Source organism: Pelophylax lessonae, assembly GCF_965119305.1.
Source record: "Pelophylax lessonae genome assembly, chromosome: 4".
Classification (NCBI taxonomy): Eukaryota; Metazoa; Chordata; class Amphibia; order Anura; family Ranidae; genus Pelophylax; species Pelophylax lessonae.
In genome coordinates this window covers 70871996-70891068 of record NC_138771.1, presented here as the reverse complement: position 1 = coordinate 70891068, position 19073 = coordinate 70871996, and positions in this window count along the sequence as shown.

The window sequence follows — 19073 nt, the reverse complement described above, 5'->3', positions numbered from 1 at the left end:
TATCTAGCCCTGTAAAGAAGAAATCAGTATACATGTCTTATTATAAAGCCAATCTGACCAGATCCCACGCTGAGCTGTCAGCCATGGCTTCGCTGTGTAGGCGGGTGCGGAGGACACATCCGACAATGGAAGCCCCATAATAAGTCTATGGGTGAAGTCACTCCCCATTTATTTCAGAGCCGTTGTCAGCTGTGACCTCTGCAGAGCTTCTGCCACTGTAGACCGCATCGGATCGGATTAAAAAAAAGTATGTACACTGATTTCTTCTTTATAGGGCTAGATTGGTTAGTGTTAGATCATAGATGTCTATAGATGCAGGGATTTTAGTTTTAGGGTGGGCTTACACTTAAAATACACATACAGGATATAGAGATTAGTAGAACATCATAAACATGATCATATATAGTGTCCATAAAAAATCTTATGTAGCGCATCCCCTAAGGAGGAGCCACAAGTAAACTGGGATCCCCCACCCTGCACACCCGGGCACACTGAATCTTCACAGGCGCACTTGAATCAGAAAACAGTCCGTGACTTTGTTTTTTTTGTTTTATTGAGGGTAATAATTTATATAGGATAGGAATAGGGGGTTATGGGATGCCCGTTTGACTTCAACAGCAAACTTCAGGGACAACTCTTCCTATATACAGTCTCTTTTTACAGCTCTATGTACAGCTCCACTTCTAACTCCAGCACTTGCTTGCAGAACCCAGCTGGGAGACTGTGAAGATCTGACAGTTACTTAGTCAGAATAAAGCAAAAGCCCATTACAGGCAGGAACCTGAGGTCCCCTTGTTGTGCAGCAGTATTTTAGTGTCCAGCTTGCATTACTCTTGTGGCTACTGATCCCAGCACCACCTCTTCAGGCACTGCCAACCCACCTACCTGCAGCTGCCCCTTTCACTAGCCCTCCAGGCTAACTTCTCTCCACAGTCCTCCAGACTGACACTCACCAGCCCACCCGAATGACTTTCAGGAGATCTCCCTGGCCTGCTCCTGCTGTCCTCTCTCCTTGCTCCCATGCCCCCAGGAAGGGATTCCTTTGTGTGTTTTGGCAGGATCCTTCCAGCAACAGAGCCCGGCCCCCAAGGTCACCCCCCCCGCCCCCCCCACCCAGAGTAGAGGGCATGCTTAAGGGCCACCAACAGGCTCCTCAGCACTCCATCTCCATCCCTTTTATTGGGAATTGGCTGAGGTCCTCACGTCCTCATAAATATTTATGGCATCCCCTCCTCACTCCCACCTTCCAGCTCTAGAAGGTTCTACAAACTTCCAGACCAGGGGAAAGTGCCAGAGAGAGCTGCCTGATGAGTCATCTAGCCCTAAACTAAAGCAACCCTGACCCAGATTACACAGCTCAGGCTTAGCCCTGAGCTAACTATGTTTTGCCTACTCTAACAGCAAACCTATTTACATCTAGCACACATACTAGAGGGGGCTACACTTCTAATAGTGTGAAAATTAAAACCATAAAGTGACTCCAATGCTCTTCAGTGCAATCAGAACATAAAAGGTGACTCCATTGCTCTTCCTCCACCAATATTGGTAAACAGCATTAAACATTTACCTAACCATGAGAAATTTCCAGGTAATCGTTTGACCAATCTTCCAGATCTATACCACTCAGTAGGGGCAGGGCTGGTGCAAGGATTTTGACACCCTAGGCAAAACCTTGACTGCCCATGACTCCACCCCCTTTGCCCTGCCAATGAATACGGTGTAGGTGGTGGGGATGGAGATTTTTGCAGCGACGTTCCACCTATTTCTTCAGCCTTGGGCTGCAGGGGGGGGGGGGAGGGGGGAGGAGGAGTAGAAGGGGAAGGGGGGAGGAGAAGGAGGAGGAGGGGGGATAACAGCACACATTTGATGAGTCTAAGGACATATAAGTCATATATATACACTTAGTCAGTTAAAGAATCTCATTGTGTTCTTCATTGTTCACAGTTCACTTACCACAAGGGCTCTGCTCTTCTGCCAACGGTTCTCTCTCTGTCTCCAGGCACAAGCCCTGCTCCAGGCACAAGCCCTGCCTCGGCAGTGTCTCTGGTCCATGCTCCTCCAGCTGTGTCACACACACCTCCAGGTACCGACCCCGGAGCTCCACTGATCAGATCCTCATGTGACTGCTCTGCTGCTGGATAAAGGGGAGGGGAGAAGGGCAGAGCCGAGCTGGCTGGCTGTGGTAACTGGTCTCGACATGGATCACGGGAGGGACCAGGGAGGGACGATCACTGCTTCTAAAGCTCTGGACTGGCACCAGAGAGTCTCTGAAAGAGACAGACAGGTCACAGACTGTGACCTGTCTGTCACTGATCATAGAGGCGCGGGCCGCGTCTGTTCTGTCACTGTCAGCCAGCGGTACCTATACACTCAGTGATGGTCCAGAACAGCTACAAAGCACAGGTGGCGGGGGGACTCGGGAGAGGGAGGCTGAGTAGGGAAACCAGTTGCCAGGCGCCCTAGGTGGCACTGCGTCCTAGGCGGCTGCCTAACTTGCCTTAGTGGTAGCGCTGGCCCTGAGTAGGGGAGAGTCCTAGTCAACGAATGCTCACCACATGGAGCCTAGGAGATGTATATTTTTTAATGAAAAAACAAATGAAACAACCTGCTAAAACTATGCAAAAGGTGTACACCAGAAATATAATGTATATGCCCGGACTTACATTGATGGCCACCCACCCGAGCCTTGGATGCTGCGGTGTGACCCCCACCCCAACGTGTTCCGTGCACATGCATGTCTTCAGGGGATATGCCTAGTGGATTTTTTTATGGACACTATATATGATCATGTTTATAATGTTCTACTAATCTCTATATCCTGTATGTGTATTTAAGATATATTGCGTGATCAGTAATATTTTGTATCAATTCCCCAAACAAAATGCAAATATTCAAGACAGTCCATGCTCCAGTGCACCCTTCCAATATGTGACAGTCCACAGATAGGTGCTTCAAAACAATCTGTGCTCCTCCTCATAAACCTTGAGTGGTGTTCCAAAAGTTCCCCACATAGATCACACACTTACCAGAGCATTATGACCCATTTATCTCTAGTAGGGTCCAATATAACATTATGCAGTATTGTATCTCCCTCCGCTCCACCAGTACTCCACCAGGGATGTCTAAACCCCTCAGACCAAAAAAAAAAAAAAAAACCAGATATGTATGTATTATTAACTAGTGTTGAGCGAACACGGACTGTATTATTCGTGTTCGTACCGAATAATTGGATTTTTTGTACCCGAACACGGACACGGACACTTTACTGTATGTTCGGGTAAAAATCCGTGTTCGGTCGTTTTATTTCCGGGTTTTGCATGCTTTGGCGCTCTTTTCATGGCGGGCTTTCAACAGCCAATCAACAATCGTTTAACTGGTGTGCCTTAAGCCATCCCAGCCATGCCTGCAAATGTCTCAGTAGCTGTGATTGGCCGTCTGAAGCATGTGACCAAGTCTTTATAAGTTCGAGGCAGCCGCAGCGGCGTCATTATGCTGCTTAGATTCAGGGACAGAGCACACATCAACGTGCTGGCTGCTGATTAGGGAAAGATAGGCAGGAAAAAACCATTTGTGTCCGGATAGAATTGAGGGACAGGTCGGAGTGTTTAGGCAGGGCGAGTTGTAGGCATTTTAGGGATAGAGTCTGCTGAATTATATAGGGTCAGTGTCTTCTACAAACTACAATCGATATTGCTGTGTGGGGGGTGGGGTCTGCACTCAATCCTGATCTACGATCTCTTCTCAATCCTGTTAGGGACAGAGTCTGCTGAATTTTAGGGAAACTGTGTTCTACAAACTACAATCGATATTGCTGTGTGGTGTGGGATTGGAGATAGGCAGGTGTCAGTGATCCACATCCATTTTTCTGTGTGTGAGCTGCAGTGAACACAATCTTTTTGGGCTGCAGTGAACACAATCTTTTTGGGCTGCAGTGAACACAATCTTTTTGGGCTGCAGTGAACACAATCTTTTTGGGGTGCAGTGAACACAATCCTTTTTGGTGTGCAGTGAACACAATCTTTGTGGGGTGCAGTGAACAAAATCCTTTGTGGGGTGCAGTGAACACAATCTTTTTGGGGTGCAGTGAACAAAATCCTTTTTGGGGTGCAGTGAACAACATCCTTTTTGGGGTGCAGTGAACACAATCTTTTTGGGGTGCAGTGAACAAAATCCTTTTTGGGGTGCAGTGAACACAATCTTTTTGGGGTGCAGTGAACACAATCTTTTTGGGGTGGAGTGAACAACATCCTTTTTGGGGTGCAGTGAACAAAATCCTTTTTGGGGTGCAGTGAACAAAATCATTTTTGGGGTGCAGTGAACACAATCTTTTTGGGGTGCAGTGAACACAATCTTTGTGGGGTGCAGTGAACACAATCTTTTTGGGGTGGAGTGAACAACATCCTTTTTGGGGTGCAGTGAACACAATCTTTTTGGGGTGCAGTGAACACAATCTTTGTGGGGTACAGTGAACAGAATCTTTGTGGGGTGCAGTGAACACAATCTTTGGGGGGTACAGTGAACACAATCTTTGTGAGGTGCAGTGAACACAATCTTTGTGGGGTGCAGTGAACACAATCATTGTGGGGTGCAGTGAACTCAATCTTTGTGGGGTACAGTGAACACAATCTCATACTGAAGGTTTGAGGGTGCTGCCTGTTCCATACTCCCCCTACTCCTCATCTAGCCTTTTAGGGGTACAAACAATAGTAATTGGGGCCTAGTGTGGTTGTGTACGTGTGATATACATACACTTTTTTGGGATCATATTTTCTATTCCGCTATTTAATCAAAAACCTTTGGGGATCAGTTAAATTGGGGGATAGTCTGTGTTGGTACGTGTGAGAGAGATCCACCTTTCCAAGTTGTTGGGGTTCATCTCATACTTCTGAAGGTTTGAGGGTGCTGCCTGTTCCATACTCCCCCTACTCCTAGCCTTTTAGGGGTACAAACAATAGTAATTGGGGCCTAGTGTGGTTGTGTACGTGTGATATACATACACTTTTTTGGGATCATATTTTCTATTCCGCTATTTAATCAAAAACCTTTGGGGATCAGTTAAATTGGGGGATAGTCTGTGTTGGTACGTGTGAGAGAGATCCACCTTTCCAAGTTGTTGGGGTTCATCTCATACTTCTGAAGGTTTGAGGGTGCTGCCTGTTCCATACTCCCCCTACTCCTAGCCTTTTAGGGGTACAAACAATAGTAATTGGGGCCTAGTGTGGTTGTGTACGTGTGATATACATACACTTTTTTTGGATCATATTTTCTATTCCGCTATTTAATCAAAAACCTTTGGGGATCAGTTAAATTGGGGGATAGTCTGTGTTGGTACGTGTGAGAGAGATCCACCTTTCCAAGTTGTTGGGGTTCATCTCATACTTCTGAAGGTTTGAGGGTGCTGCCTGTTCCATACTCCCCCTACTCCTAGCCTTTTAGGGGTACAAACAATAGTAATTGGGGCCTAGTGTGGTTGTGTACGTGTGATATACATACACTTTTTTGGGATCATATTTTCTATTCCGCTATTTAATCAAAAACCTTTGGGGATCAGTTAAATTGGGGGATAGTCTGTGTTGGTACGTGTGAGAGAGATCCACCTTTCCAAGTTGTTGGGGTTCATCTCATACTTCTGAAGGTTTGAGGGTGCTGCCTGTTCCATACCCCCCCCTACTCCTCATCTAGCCTTTTAGGGGTACAAACAATAGTAATTGGGGCCTAGTGTGGTTGTGTACGTGTGATATACATACACTTTTTTTGGATCATATTTTCTATTCCGCTATTTAATCAAAAACCTTTGGGGATCAGTTAAATTGGGGGATAGTCTGTGTTGGTACGTGTGAGAGAGATCCACCTTTCCAAGTTGTTGGGGTTCATCTCATACTTCTGAAGGTTTGAGGGTGCTGCCTGTTCCATACTCCCCCTACTCCTCATCTAGCCTTTTAGGGGTACAAACAATAGTAATTGGGGCCCAGTGTGGTTGTGTACGTGTGATATACATACACTTTTTTGGGATCATATTTTCTATTCCGCTATTTAATCAAAAACCTTTGGGGATCAGTTAAATTGGGGGATAGTCTGTGTCGGTACGTGTGAGAGAGATCCACCTTTCCAAGTTGTTGGGGTTCATCTCATACTTCTGAAGGTTTGAGGGTGCTGCCTGTTCCATACCCCCCCTACTCCTCATCTAGCCTTTTAGGGGTACAAACAATAGTAATTGGGGCCTAGTGTGGTTGTGTACGTGCGAGATACATACACTTTTTTTGATCATATTTCCTATTCCGCTATTCAATAAAAACCTTTGAGGATCAATTGAATTGCGGGATAGTCTGTGTCGGTACGTGTGAGAGAGATCCACCTTTCCAAGTTGTTGGGGTTCATCTCATACTTCTGAAGGTTTGAGGGTGCTGCCTGTTCCATACTCCCCCTACTCCTCATCTAGCCTTTTAGGGGTACAAACAATAGTAATTGGGGCCCAGTGTGGTTGTGTACGTGTGATATACATACACTTTTTTTGGATCATATTTTCTATTCCGCTATTTAATCAAAAACCTTTGGGGATCAGTTAAATTGGGGGATAGTCTGTGTTGGTACGTGTGAGAGAGATCCACCTTTCCAAGTTGTTGGGGTTCATCTCATACTTCTGAAGGTTTGAGGGTGCTGCCTGTTCCATACTCCCCCTACTCCTCATCTAGCCTTTTAGGGGTACAAACAATAGTAATTGGGGCCCAGTGTGGTTGTGTACGTGTGATATACATACACTTTTTTGGGATCATATTTTCTATTCCGCTATTTAATCAAAAACCTTTGGGGATCAGTTAAATTGGGGGATAGTCTGTGTCGGTACGTGTGAGAGAGATCCACCTTTCCAAGTTGTTGGGGTTCATCTCATACTTCTGAAGGTTTGAGGGTGCTGCCTGTTCCATACCCCCCCTACTCCTCATCTAGCCTTTTAGGGGTACAAACAATAGTAATTGGGGCCTAGTGTGGTTGTGTACGTGCGAGATACATACACTTTTTTTGATCATATTTCCTATTCCGCTATTCAATAAAAACCTTTGAGGATCAATTGAATTGCGGGATAGTCTGTGTCGGTACGTGTGAGAGAGATCCACCTTTCCAAGTTGTTGGGGTTCATCTCATACTTCTGAAGGTTTGAGGGTGCTGCCTGTTCCATACTCCCCCTACTCCTCATCTAGCCTTTTAGGGGTACAAACAATAGTAATTGGGGCCCAGTGTGGTTGTGTACGTGTGATATACATACACTTTTTTTGGATCATATTTTCTATTCCGCTATTTAATCAAAAACCTTTGGGGATCAGTTAAATTGGGGGATAGTCTGTGTTGGTACGTGTGAGAGAGATCCACCTTTCCAAGTTGTTGGGGTTCATCTCATACTTCTGAAGGTTTGAGGGTGCTGCCTGTTCCATACTCCCCCTACTCCTCATCTAGCCTTTTAGGGGTACAAACAATAGTAATTGGGGCCCAGTGTGGTTGTGTACGTGTGATATACATACACTTTTTTGGGATCATATTTTCTATTCCGCTATTTAATCAAAAACCTTTGGGGATCAGTTAAATTGGGGGATAGTCTGTGTCGGTACGTGTGAGAGAGATCCACCTTTCCAAGTTGTTGGGGTTCATCTCATACTTCTGAAGGTTTGAGGGTGCTGCCTGTTCCATACCCCCCCTACTCCTCATCTAGCCTTTTAGGGGTACAAACAATAGTAATTGGGGCCTAGTGTGGTTGTGTACGTGCGAGATACATACACTTTTTTTGATCATATTTCCTATTCCGCTATTCAATAAAAACCTTTGAGGATCAATTGAATTGCGGGATAGTCTGTGTCGGTACGTGTGAGAGAGATCCACCTTTCCAAGTTGTTGGGGTTCATCTCATACTTCTGAAGGTTTGAGGGTGCTGCCTGTTCCATACTCCCCCTACTCCTCATCTAGCCTTTTAGGGGTACAAACAATAGTAATTGGGGCCCAGTGTGGTTGTGTACGTGTGATATACATACACTTTTTTTGGATCATATTTTCTATTCCGCTATTTAATTTAACTGGGCCTCCATGCGAGACCTGTGTGCCTTGTTGCGCTGTTTTGAGTACTCCACCAACATGGCCAGTGGCAATGACGCCGTTCTCAGCTTAACTATCCCACTTCCATGCCTCCTTGAAAAAACAATTCGGGCGATGATGGAAGAGGATGTGGCACAGGATGAGGAGGAGGAGGATGAAGAGGTAACATTTCCAAGGCTTTCAGGGCAGTCATTCGCAAGGGGCTCCGAGGGTGGGTTCCTGCACACGCAAACGCCAGGGACGCAATTGTCCAGCAGGGGCACAGTTCTGGAGGATGAGGAGGATGAGGAGGAGGAGGAGCTGGAGGAGGAGATGGAACCATGTTCACAGCAGGGTGGCACCCAGGCCAGCTCATGGCCATCACTGGTGCGTGGCTGGGGGGATACAGAGGACACGGACGATACACCTCCCACAGAGGACAGCCTTTCGTTGCCTCTGGGCAGCCTGGCACACATGAGCGATTACATGCTGCAGTGTCTCCACAACGACCGCCGAGTTGCCCACATTCTAACTTGTGCTGATTACTGGGTGGCCACGCTGCTGGATCCCCGTTACAAGGACAACGTACCGTCCTTAATTCACTCACTGGAGCGCGATCGCAAGATGCGCGAGTACAAGCGCACGCTGGTAGACGCCATGCTGCTGGCATTCCCATCTGACAGCGGGGCCACAGTGGAAGCACAAGGCAGAGGAGGAGGAGGAGGAGGTCGCCAACGCAACCAGGGCACCGCCAGCACCTCAGAAGGCAGGGTTAGCATGGCCGAAATGTGGAAAAGCTTTGTCAGCACGCCACAACAAACAGCAGCACCAGCAGCTCAGATGGAACGTCTTAGCAGGAGGCAGCATTTTACCAACATGGTGGAGCAGTATGTGTGCACACGCCTACATGTAGTGAATGACGGGTCTGCCCCCTTCAACTTCTGGGTCTCCAAATTGGGCACATGGCTTGAGCTTGCCCTTTACGCCTTGGAGGTGCTGGCGTGCCCTGCAGCCAGTGTATTATCTGAACGGGTATTTAGCACGGCTGGGGGCGTTATAACAGACAAGCGCAGCCGCCTGTCCAGAGACAATGTGGACAAGCTCACGTTCATTAAAATGAACCAGGCATGGATCCCACGGGACTTTTCCGTACCTTATGCAGAATAGCAATGGATACCGACCTTACCCACCCATTGTTCCATTTTTGCTCTTTCTCACTCTTTTGGGGTGTACCCTCATTTAAAATTTTTGAAAAGAAGCAGTGTTGGCTACCTCGTCCTCCTCCTCAGGGCCAGATTAATGTAGGGGCTATTGGAGCTGCAGCTCCAGGCCCCTACCTTTTATATAGGCCCCGGGTTGGCCATATTCACTGTTACCGCTCTTCTGTCACTTGTAAACACAGAAGTCTGGCTTCTATGCTCGCTTCCCCAGGCAGCACCCTCAGAACCTCCCCACACAGCGTGAAGGCCGGACAAGGAGGGACAGTTGGCGATGCATGGATGTGTTTATGGGCTTCAGAGACAGCATCCCATGTTGAATTAGGCATGCATGGCTGCACCCTTCCTCCTCTGGGTGCATGGCAAGGCACGGCCCTTAAGGCCCTTCAAAATCCTCAGCACCAAGCCCATGATGCTGTTAATCCGGCCCTGGTCCTCCTCCACCGCCGCTTCCACCTACACCGCCCATAGGTGTGCGCAGCCTATTGCATTAAGGTGTGCACCCCAAAGTTGAAATACACATGCATGTGTTTGCCAGCAGGGAGAGTAATGTATCGGGGCCATGTACCTGTAGGCAAGGAGAAATAGAGCAGAGCAGGTCCCAGGGAGATCTTTCCCATCTCCTCACTGGCAATGCTATGTGCCCTAGGTGATTAGGGTGTGCCCAGGCACACCCAGCACACCCTGTGCGCACGCCTATGTCACCGCTAGGCTTGTGACGGTATCAGATTTTCATGCTGCGATTAATTGATTAAGGTTTTGCCACGGTATACGGTATTATCACGGTATTCTATTATTAAATTTAAATTATTAAATTTCCACCTCACTTCAATTTCATTGCTGAATTTAGGGGCTTTGGTTCACTTATGCACATTATTATATAGTCAGTCAGTACAGACTCTGTGAACCAGGCCTAAAATAGGTCATCAAGCAGTGTCTGGCCTAACTGGTGATAACTGGTTCTGGCGCTCGGCTCCGATCCGATGGCCTGGTCATTAAGAGGGCAAATCCTTGTGGTCAAGAAGTGGTTAAACCTGAAGGAGGTGTTGTTTATAAATTACTTTACTATTGCTTTAGGCCTGGTTCACATGTATGCGGGTTGGTGGTTCACATTTGCACAGGCATAGCAGCCCATTGATTTGAATGGGCTGCTATGCCCTCATTTTCCGCAGAAAAAAGGTGCATGCAGCATTTTTTTAAAATTCAGTGGCCTTGAAATCCATCCTGCTTTTGCACCATGCGACTAACCTGCAGTTCCTGCTCTGGCAAGCTTTCTGCATTTTTTGTATACGTGGGCACGGCATTTAAAAATAAACAGTTTGCGTGTGCAGCAACGGCAGGTAAGTCGCATGGTGCAAAAGAAGGATGGATTTCATGGCCACTGCATTTTTTTAAATTCTGCATGCACCTTTTTTCAGCTGAAAACGCAGGCATAGCAGCTCAAGCCCATTCACATCAATGGGCTGCTATGCCTGTGCAAATGTGGGCCCCCAACCCGCATACATGTGAACCAGGCCTAAAGCAATAGTAAAGTCATTAATTGGTTAAACCTGCAGGAGGACCGGTGTTTTTATCTATTAATGACTTTACTATTGCTTTAGGCCTGGTTCACATGTATGCGGGTTGGGGGCCCACATTTGCACAGGCATAGCAGCCCATTGATGTGAATGGGCTTGAGCTGCTATGCCTGCGTTTTCAGCTGAAAAAAGGTGCATGCAGAATTTAAAAAAATGCAGTGGCCATGAAATCCATCCTTCTTTTGCACCATGCGACTTACCTGCCGTTGCTGCACACGCAAACTGTTTATTTTTAAATGCCGTGCCCACGTATACAAAAAATGCAGAAAGCTTGCCAGAGCAGGAACTGCAGGTTAGTCGCATGGTGCAAAAGCAGGATGGATTTCAAGGCCACTGAATTTAAAAAAAATGCTGCATGCACCTTTTTTCTGCGGAAAATGAGGGCATAGCAGCCCGTTCAAATCAATGGGCTGCTATGCCTGTGCAAATGTGGGCCGCCAACCCGCATACATGTGAACCGCCAACCCGCATACATGTGAACCACCAACCCGCATACATGTGAACCAGGCCTAAAGCAATAGTAAAGTCATTAATAGATAAAAACACCGGTCCTCCTGCAGGTTTAACCACTTCTGGATCGCAAGGATTTGCCCCTTTAAAGACCAGGCCATCGGATCAGAGCGCCAGGACCAGTCATCACCAGGTAGGCCAGACACTGCTTGATGGCTATATAATAATGTAATGTGGGCTGCTAGGCGTGTGTGTGTGTATATATATATTTATTAGAGCTGCACGATTCTGGCCAAAATGAGAATCACGATTTTTTAGCTTGGAATAAAGATCACGATTCTCTCACGATTCTCTGTGTAACAAAAAAAAAAAAAATTGGGATAACTTTACTGTTACGTTTTTTTTTTTTTTTTTATTCATTAAAGTCTAATCATTGCGTTTGAAAGACTGCTGCGCAAATACAGTGTGACATAAAATATTACAACAATCGCCATTTTATTCTGTAGGGTCTCTGCTAAAAAAATATATAAAATGTTTGGGGGTTCTAAGTACTTTTCTAGCAAAAAAAAAACTGATTTTAACTTGCAAACAGCAAGTGTCAGAAAAAGATCCAGTCTTTAAGAGGTTAAACTTCCTTTCTCCCTGGCAGAGGGAAGGAAAAGATACAAATGTAATCATTTTTGTTTATAGTTAGGAGACTTAATGCTGAAAGGTGTTAGCTGAGTGAGTGAATGAGTCATCCAGCTCACTGAAATGTATCAATTCACAAGTCAGGCAGACTTGACAGAGAAACTCGGTATTTTAAAAATGCCACAATAACAATACCGTGGCTATGCAATACCGCGATATATCGAATTACCGAAAACCGGCATATGTCTAGTCACCGCCACATCCACCACCACCTCAACCTCCCTCCTACTCCATATGGGCCTCGTCCTTCAGAGATGAAGAAGAACATTGTTTTATTTTTCTGTTTTTTTTTGTTGTTTTAAGTTATTTCCCTATCCACATTTGTTTGCAGAGCACTTGCCATGCTCTTAATTACGTTTTGCTGCCATTTGCAGCACTCTAGCCCTTTCCTTTGGTGTTTTAGAGCCATTTTAGTGCCTTAAAGTTCGGGTCCCCATTGACTTCAATGGGGTTCGGTGTCCGGGAAAAGTTCGGTAAAAGTCCGGGACACGGACCCGGACTTTTTTTTAAAGTTCGGCCGAACCCGTCGAACACGGACATCTAGGTGTTCGCTCAACCCTATTATTAACTCTATTCTTCCACTTTTACCTGACTTGCTATGCATCCCAAACTCATATGATCCATGACTATAAACTAGTGCGGCTACTACTGGCACAGAAGGCACCACATGTTTTTGATACATCAATAATTCCATGAGGCTCCTCTTGTACCTCATGATTGTCGCCCCTTCTGTATGGATGGCTGACCTCAGTGGGTCCCCTTTGGACGCTTTGTGCAGTTGAAGGTAGTGTCCCTAATGGGATGAATTGACAATTTTAGCACTAATTTTTTAACCACATCACGGCTGTGTCTAATCTAAATACAAAAACGCTTTACTTTGAATTTACCTCTCTTGTTTACGCTCCCCTGAAGAAGGAAAACAGTTTTCTGAAATGCGTTCGGTACTGCTCACCAGTGCTACAATTTGTGATGAAGGATACAGAGAGGACAATGGGACAAAATAGCATATCTTAAAAAATTCACTATCGGTCATATTGTGATATATTCCTGTACAATACATATACAGCCATTCTTATCTGTTATATGAGATATGTTATATGTTTTTATTGCATTCTGTATAAATAAAGAAGTATATTTTTATATAACACACAGTTTTGTTTCAAGTCCCAATACATGTAGGGTTGACTCTTTCCCATTCTATATCCAACCGGGATGCTGGCAATATCTTCTTAGGCTCTAAACTCTGGCTTTTTCTGTCTATGACTATAAACTGCTCATCAGAAAAAAATTGCTCTTTAGTGATATTCTACTTCTTGGAGATAAATATCTTGTTTTCTCCCACTTTTTATGAGTATGCCCCCTAACAGGAAGACTCCACCCTTCCAGATCTCTAATGTCTAACTTTGAAATTCGGCAAGCCAGAAGTATTATTTTTTCTCAAATTTTACATAGAACCTCTCAGCCTATAATGGAGTAAAGGAGTTTTCTAAAATGCAGAATCTGAATAGTGGAGTCTTCCTGTAGCTTAGGGTTCCCCAAACTTTCTAAATGAAGGGCCAGTTTACTGTCCTTCAGGCTTTAGGGGGGCCAGACTGGGGCTATTGGGAGTAGAAAGAGCCTCATTGTGGGATGGAGTAAACCACCCCCATCATTGGTTTTAGTGAGAGATATAGTATAGCCATTGTCAATATCAGAATAGGGTCGGATAAAGGCAAGCAAAGGTCTGTGTCTGACCTCTGGACTGCTGTTTGAAGACCACTGCTCTAGCTATGTGGCATGGAAGATGTTAATGATCAACAGTAAAAAAAAAAATACAGTAAATGCAGGGGCGGACTGACAAGACTCAGGGCCCCCGGACCAAATAAAGCAAGGGCCCCCTGTCAGGCCCCGCCCATGACCAGCCCTTGGCCATGCCCATGACCCACCCCTGGCCCCACCCCTATAGTTTGCACAAAGTTTAACTTATGCCTTTTTTTAAAAAAAAAACACTTTTTAATAACAGAATCTTTCAACACAAGAGACTACACAGGAGTTGTGATAAGCCGGACACCTCCCTGTTCGGTTCGCACCAGAACATCTTGAACAGGGGAAATGTTGAACATGCAAACTCCATTAAAGTCTATGGGACACGAACATGAAAAATCAAAAGTCCTAATTTTAAAGGAGTAAATGCAAGTTATTGGCCCAAAAAAGTATATGGGGACCTGGGTACTGCCCTGGGGGACACGAATCAATGCAAAACATTTTTTTAAAATGATTGTTTTTACAGGAGCAGTGATTTTAATAATGCTTTAAGTGAAACAAAAAAAAAAAACGAAAAATTCCTTTAAATATCGTGTCTGGAGGGCCCCCTTGATATGCCTGTAAAGTAGCACATTTGTGCAATGTTTGTAGCCTGCTACGGAAATACTGACATTTTTTTTTATATTATATATTTTTATTAAATTTTTCAAAACACATACAAAGTAAATATAAGACAAAAGAAGAAATGGGGAAAGAACCCAAAAAAATCTTCTCTCTTTCATTTCTAACATTTTCAATTTTAAAAACATTGCCTCTTCCTCCCTCCCCCAGCCATATATGTTCTCCATATTAGCCATCAGTGAATTTCATTAACAATCTTTGGAGAAAATATTCTCCCTCCCTCCTCCATCATATTATCGTGAATTATACCCCTAAGTGATTAATTCATATTATCAATCATTAAGGGGAGATATCTCCCATCTCAAAAACCTTTCTACACCCGAGTGTCATGATTCCCCTGTATTGAGGGGAAAAGAAAAAAAAAAAGAACCCAAATTTTTCCCTCTTTCCATTATCGTGAATTAAACTCCTATGTGATTATTTCTATTATCAAATATCAAATCATAAGGGGGAGATTATCCCCTAAGTTCCCGTTCACACTAAGGCGACCTGTGTGGCGACCTGATCGTGCAGCCGTCTTCCCGGGAGGCCCCCAGGAGGGCTGCCGCTTTGAAGGCATCCTGTAGGGGTGAGTATCTGAAGCTCCTAGCCGCAGGACATGTATCTGGCTCGGGGTAGCAGAGCTCCGGGCGTGTGCTTCCTCGCTCCTCACTCCATCTCAATCAGACCACTCCCTCCTAGCAATACTGACATTTCTAAAGGAAAAAATGTAATTTAAACTTGCTCGCGGCTGTAATGTATTGTCGGCTCCTGGCAATACAGATAAAAAAATGAAAGAAATGTTGTGGGGTCCCTCCCAAAATCCATACCAGACCCCTCGGGTCTGGTATGGATTTTAAGGGGAACCCCATGCCAAAATTTAAAAAAGAAAAACGGCATGGGGTTCCCCCTAAAATCCATACCAGACCCTTATCCGAGCACACAGCCTGGCTGGCCAGGATGAAGGTGGGGACAAGCGAGCGCCCCCCCTCCAGGACCATACCAGGCCACATGCCCTTAACATGGGGGGTGGATGCTTTGGGGTGGGGACAGGCGTCTCTTCCCCACAACCCTGGGCTGTGGTTGTGGGGGTCTGCGGGGGGAGGCTTACCGGAATCAGGAAGCCCCCTTTAACAAGGGGGCCTCCAGAATCCCAGCCCCCCCTATGTGAATGGATATCGGGTACATCGTACCCCTACCCATTCACCAAAAAAGTGTATCAAATAAAAATAAAGACAAAAGCCAATTTTGGAAAAGTCCTTTATTAAAAAATAAAAAAATAGTGTCCCCCGATGATCAGTTGCCCGCTCCCGCCCGAAAAATAGGAAAAAAAAAAAAGAAGCTCCTGCTTCTCTGGACGCTTCCGGCGCTATGAGCTGTTTTGAGTTTGACAGCTCTTTTATAGGGATCTGATGTCATGAGCCGCCCCACCATGCACTGCTCAGGTACAGTGAATAAATTACATGACGTCAGTAATTTATTCACTGTCCCTGAGCAGTGCATTGTGGGGCGGCTTGGGATGTCAGATCCCTATAAAAGAGCTGTCAAACTCAAAGCAGCTCATAGCCCGGGAAGCTTCTATTTTTCGGAAAGGCACTGGTCATCGGGGTACACTATTTTTTTGTTTTTTAATAAAGGACTTTTCCAAAACTGGCTTTTGTCTTTATTTTTTTTTGCAATTTTTTGGTGAATGGGTAGGGGTACGATGTACCTGATATCCATTCACATAGAGGGGGGCTGGGATCTGGGGGCCCCCTTGTTAAAGGGGGCTTCCAGATTCCAAAAAGCTTGCCCCCGCAGACCCCCACAACCACAACCCACAGTTGTCGGGAAGAGACCCCTGTCCCCATCAACATGGGGGAAAGGTGCTTTTGGGTGGGGGGGCAGAGCCCCCCTGCCCCAAAGCACCCACCTCCCCCATGTTGAGGGCATGTGGCCGATATGGTTCAGGAGTGGGGGTGCTCGCTCACCCCCACCCCATCCTGGCTAGTCAGGTTGTGTGCACGGATCAAGGTCTGGTATGGATTTAAGGGGAAACTCCAAGCCATTTTTTTTTATTTTATATATTTTATATATATATAACTTTGTGGCATACACTGCACTATCTGATCTCAACAAACTGTAAAAAGCAAAAATTTCTCTCCCTGCCAGCAATGTATTATTAACTATAGAATTCCACTTATAAATCACACGCTGGCCAAGGGATTTGAATTCACAACCTCGCAATTGCAAGCCTGGTATTCTACCAGCTATGCCACCATCAAGCACGCTTAGGCTGAACACACTCTCTCTGCCTAACTAACTAACCCCTATCTCACCCTACACACAGTGGATGAGATAAAGGTTAGGGAGGTGGTAGAATACTAGGCTTGCAATTGAGATGGCTGTGGGTTCGACTCCCCTGGCCAGCAGGTGATTTATTGGAATCAGAGGTCAGAGTCCATGATAATGCGGGAACTTAAAGTTCCCATGAAGAAGCCCATTTGTTTTTTCATTCAACGAGCGAACAGCCAATGTTCGAGACGAACTTACGTTTGACTCAAACTCGAAGCTCATCCCTACACAGGAGTATAATGGAACCTAGGGGGGTGTCTCTCTAGCAGAGGCCCTCTCTGTATCCATTAGAGAGTCTGTTAGAAAGCATCCCCTCCAGGCCCCATTAGAGACTACAACATAGTCTAATGGGACCCAGAGGGGGGTCTCTAACAGAGGACCTTTCAGAGTCCATTATAGAGTCTGTTAAAAAGAGTTCCCTCCAGATCCCATTAGAGACTGAAAAGGAGTATAATGAGACCTGAAGTGGGTCTCTTTCTAACAGAGTGTACAGTGAAAACCTTCATTCACTCTGGTCCTCATGGGTCCCCCTCCTTATGCCATGACTCTCACCCCTGCCCTAACCTCTCACAAAGTAGAAATAAAATTGGCACTGTGTAGCACTCCTCTTACCTTAAGTATGGGTACTGTAGCTATGGCTGGCTCCAGCATCCTCTGTGGATGGCTGGCTCCTGTGTCCTCTTTGGCTGGCTTCTGTGGGTGGCTGGCTGGCACCCTGTTGTGACTGGCTCCCTGCTGTGAGTGGGTGACTGGCTCAGATGGTTCACCCTGCTGTGGGTGGGTGGCTGGCTGGCACCCTGCTGTGGAATGGAGGCTGAATGGCATGGACTGTGCACCCTGCTGTGGGTGGGTCACCATGGGTGGCTGGCTGGCACCCTGGCCCTGCTGTGGGTGGGTTACCGCGGGTGACTGGCTAGCACTCTGGTCCTGCTATTGGTGAGTCACCAAGGATGGCTGGCTGGTACACTGGCCCCGCTGTGGGTGGCTGGCTGGCACCCTGATCCTGCTGTAGGTGAGTCAATATGGGTGGCTGGCTGGCACCCTGGCCCTTCCGTGGATGGGTCACTTTGGGTGGCTGACTTGCACCCTGGCCCTGCTGTGGATGGGTCACCGTGGGTGGCTGGCTGGCACCTTGGCCCTGCTGTGGGTGGATCACCGTAGGTGCCTGGTTGGATGGCATCCTGGCCCTGCTGTGGGTGGGTCACCGTGGATGGCTGGTTGTCTGGCACCCTGGCCCTGCTGTGGGTGGGTCACTGTGGGTGGCTGGCACTCTGGTCCTGCTGTGGGTGGGTCACTGTGGGTGGCTGGCTGGCACCCTGGGATAGAGACTAGTTGTTGGAGAAACATGGACTTTAAAGGCACTGGGTGAATTGAAATATAACAGTTTTATTGATTCACATCTTAAAATGCACAAAAGCAAAAAAAGGAAAACCATAAATACCTCGCCTCAAAAAAGGCGTTGATATATGTAGCCTACATACACAGAACTAGTAGAATAATAAAGACAAACAGGGGTAACTGCGGTAATTTTAGATACTTCACATCAAGGAGATCTCACAGAAGGTGACAGGTGTGTGAGCTGCTGTCCACCGAGATCGACTGATATGATTATAGATGCATAAAAAGTTCATAGAGCCAGGTTGCTCGACATGTTTTGCTTAGGAAGCTTCTTCTGGAGCTAGTAATTCAATGCTCTGTATTTGGTCAGTACATCAATATGGTATCAGGCACAAAGCCAAGGTATGATGATGGGGAAGGTGGAGTCAATGGCCTGGAGCAGCTTGAAAAAAGTGATGAAGGCATAGGTCATGTCCGTACAGGCTAACCACCTGTAGATGTAGTAGAGATCAGATTCGTCCAGCCATTATAATTATCCTGTGATAAGAGGAGAAATCATATGGAGCAGAGCTCACAGTCGTGCAGTCAGCAGGCACCTACAGCAGGTAATGCTGCCTGCAAAGGTAATCCAAGTATAGGGCCTCAGAGGGTATTTCCACCTTCCCCGGATGGGGATAGACCACCATGGGTGGCACCCTGGCCCTGCTGTGGGTCGGTCACTGTGGGTGGCTGGCTGGCACCCTGGCCCTGCTGTGGGTGGGTCACCGTGGGGGGCTGGCTGGCACCCTGGCCCTGCTGTAGGTGGGTCACCATAGGTGGCTGGCATCCTGGCTCTGCTGTGGGTGGGTTACTGTGGGTGGCTGGCTGGCAGGCACCTTGGCCCTGCTGTGGGTGTCTGGTGTGTCCTTTCCTCTTCCGCCATTCCAGGCAGTGTTTGCAAAGGCGAGGGAGGGACTCACAGGGAGGTAGCGGCCTTTGCCCTATCCAGGTAGAACTAGAAGGTTTG